The 2,500-nt window shown below is 44.4% G+C and overlaps 8 non-coding genes across 8 annotated transcripts in view; all 8 read right to left on the reverse strand.

Annotated features, from left to right (window-relative positions):
- TRNAP-CGG (transfer RNA proline (anticodon CGG)) overlaps nucleotides 1-38 on the reverse strand; it is a 72-nt gene extending 34 nt beyond the window's left edge. The window contains exon 1 of the tRNA in view: nucleotides 1-38. This exon is cut by the window's left edge and continues 34 nt beyond it. This is a non-coding gene — a tRNA (tRNA-Pro).
- Nucleotides 39-173: 135 nt separating this feature from the next.
- On the reverse strand, nucleotides 174-245 carry TRNAP-AGG (transfer RNA proline (anticodon AGG)). The gene has a single exon. It is a non-coding gene; the product is annotated as a tRNA-Pro (tRNA).
- A 464-nt stretch (nucleotides 246-709) lies between these two features.
- TRNAP-UGG (transfer RNA proline (anticodon UGG)) lies at nucleotides 710-781 on the reverse strand. The gene has a single exon. It is a non-coding gene; the product is annotated as a tRNA-Pro (tRNA).
- A 121-nt stretch (nucleotides 782-902) lies between these two features.
- On the reverse strand, nucleotides 903-974 carry TRNAP-CGG (transfer RNA proline (anticodon CGG)). Its single transcript has one exon. It is a non-coding gene; the product is annotated as a tRNA-Pro (tRNA).
- Nucleotides 975-1,447: 473 nt separating this feature from the next.
- On the reverse strand, nucleotides 1,448-1,519 carry TRNAP-GGG (transfer RNA proline (anticodon GGG)). Its single transcript has one exon. It is a non-coding gene; the product is annotated as a tRNA-Pro (tRNA).
- A 121-nt stretch (nucleotides 1,520-1,640) lies between these two features.
- Nucleotides 1,641-1,712, reverse strand: TRNAP-CGG (transfer RNA proline (anticodon CGG)). The gene has a single exon. It is a non-coding gene; the product is annotated as a tRNA-Pro (tRNA).
- Nucleotides 1,713-1,847: 135 nt separating this feature from the next.
- On the reverse strand, nucleotides 1,848-1,919 carry TRNAP-AGG (transfer RNA proline (anticodon AGG)). Its single transcript has one exon. It is a non-coding gene; the product is annotated as a tRNA-Pro (tRNA).
- Nucleotides 1,920-2,404: 485 nt separating this feature from the next.
- Nucleotides 2,405-2,476, reverse strand: TRNAP-UGG (transfer RNA proline (anticodon UGG)). Its single transcript has one exon. It is a non-coding gene; the product is annotated as a tRNA-Pro (tRNA).
- Nucleotides 2,477-2,500: the final 24 nt, after the last annotated feature.

Below are 2,500 nucleotides of genomic sequence, written 5' to 3' on the forward strand. Positions count from 1 at the left end.
CACCCGAAGCGAGAATCATACCCCTAGACCAACGAGCCGACTCTGGCGACAGCAGTGGCAGTGAAAAGGACACAGAGTGGTGGAACAGGCTATAAGTGGGCTTTACTTGATTTCTTCACTTACTTTTTGCAAGAGCACTCTTTCGCTTCTGTTCAACACGTAGTTTAAAGGAAGGGCTCATCCGGGATTTGAACCCGGGACCTCTCGCACCCTAAGCGAGAATCATACCCCTAGACCAACGAGCCAGATGGAAGCTAGGGTATAGAAACTGCATCCCCGGCTTGCACACTAAACACACACATGTGCCTTTATTTTTTTTTTTATTTTTTTTTTAACAGTAGCAAGTTCCTTCTATTGGCTAGATGAATGCTTTGCCTTTAAAGTGATAGATATGCTTAATATTAGTTGAAGCCATTTTTGGTAGATTAAAGATTTTATTGATACATATGTTTTGTTTAAAAAGCTTCAAAATTGTGACCAGCAAAAACAATGTATGGGTGGTATACTGACACAAGCTCTGCAAGGGCTGCTCTAGGATCATGGGTGCCTTACATGCTAGCACAACATTTGCCAGTAGCATTTCAAAAAATGTTACTTAGGGCAAAAATAAAGTCCGTGCAGCACACACTCATCAACTATCATGAGGGGAACTAGAAAGAAGCCGTGCTACACCTCAGAGACAAACGTTCCCCGTCCAGAGGAAAGACTTGGGCTCGTCCGGGATTTGAACCCGGGACCTCTCGCACCCAAAGCGAGAATCATACCCCTAGACCAACGAGCCAGTTAGCAGCCCTGTAGCAACCTGTACCACCCAACCGATGTATATACATGTGTGGTAGTAGGTTCAAAGAAATTGCAAGGAGCATAACTATGAGCGTAGGCCATCACTATTCCTAAATCAAGGGCTCGTCCGGGAATTGAACCCGGGAACTCTCGCACCCGAAGCGAGAATCATACCCCTAGACCAACGAGCCAGATGGAAGCTAGGGTATAGAAACTGCATCCCCGGCTTGCACACTAAACACACACATGTGCCTTTATTTATTTTATTTTTTTTTTTAACAGTAGCAAGTTCCTTCTATTGGCTAGATGAATGCTTTGCCTTTAAAGTGATAGATATGCTTAATATTAGTTGAAGCCATTTTTGGTAGATTAAAGATTTTATTGATACATATGTTTTGTTTAAAAAAGCTTCAAAATTGTGACCAGCAAAAACAATGTATGGGTGGTATACTGACACAAGCTCTGCAAGGGCTGCTCTAGGATCATGGGTGCCTTACATGCTAGCACAACATTTGCCAGTAGCATTTCAAATAATGTTACTTAGGGCAAAAATAAAGTCCGTGCAGCACACACTCATCAACTATCATGAGGGGAACTAGAAAGAAGCCGTGCTACACCTCAGAGCCAAACGTTCCCCGTCCTGACATGGCAAGAGGAAAGACTTGGGCTCGTACGGGATTTGAACCCGGGACCTCTCACACCCCAAGCGAGAATCATACCCCTAGACCAACGAGCCAGCTAGCAGCCCTGTAGCGACCTGTACCACCCAACCGATGTATATACATGTGTGGTAGTAGGTTCAAAGAAATTGCAAGGAGCATAACTATGAGCGTAGGCCATCACTATGCCTAAATCAAGGGCTCGTCCGGGAATTGAACCCAGGACTTCTCGCACCCGAAGCGAGAATCATACCCCTAGACCAACGAGCCAACTCTGGCGACAGCAGTGGCAGTGAAAAGGACACAGAGTGGTGGAACAGGCTATAAGTGGGCTTTACTTGATTTCTTCACTTACTTTTAGCAAGAGCACTCTTTCGCTTCTGTTCAACACGTAGTTTAAAGGAAGGGCTCGTCCAGGATTTGAACCCGGGACCTCTCGCACCCTAAGCGAGAATCATACCCCTAGACCAACGAGCCAGATGGAAGCTAGGGTATAGAAACTGCATCCCCGGCTTGCACACTAAACACACACATGTGCCTTTATTTTATTTTTATTTTTATTTTTTATTTTTTTTAACAGTAGCAAGTTCCTTCTATTGGCTAGATGAATGCTTTGCCTTTAAAGTGATAGATATGCTTAATATTAGTTGAAGCCATTTTTGGTAGATTAAAGATTTTATTGATACATATGTTTTGTTTAAAAAAGCTTCAAAATTGTGACCAGCAAAAACAATGTATGGGTGGTATACTGACACAAGCTCTGCAAGGGCTGCTCTAGGATCATGGGTGCCTTACATGCTAGCACAACATTTGCCAGTAGCATTTCAAAAAATGTTACTTAGGGCAAAAATAAAGTCCGTGCAGCACACACTCATCAACTATCATGAGGGGAACTAGAAAGAAGCCGTGCTACACCTCAGAGCCAAACGTTCCCCGTCCTGACATGGCAAGAGAAAAGACTTGGGCTCGTCCGGGATTTGAACCCGGGACCTCTCGCACCCAAAGCGAGAATCATACCCCTAGACCAACGAGCCAGTTAGCAGCCCTGTAGCGACCTG

This window comes from Hyperolius riggenbachi, chromosome 4 (assembly GCF_040937935.1).
Source record: "Hyperolius riggenbachi isolate aHypRig1 chromosome 4, aHypRig1.pri, whole genome shotgun sequence".
In the NCBI taxonomy this organism is placed as follows: domain Eukaryota; kingdom Metazoa; phylum Chordata; class Amphibia; order Anura; family Hyperoliidae; genus Hyperolius; species Hyperolius riggenbachi.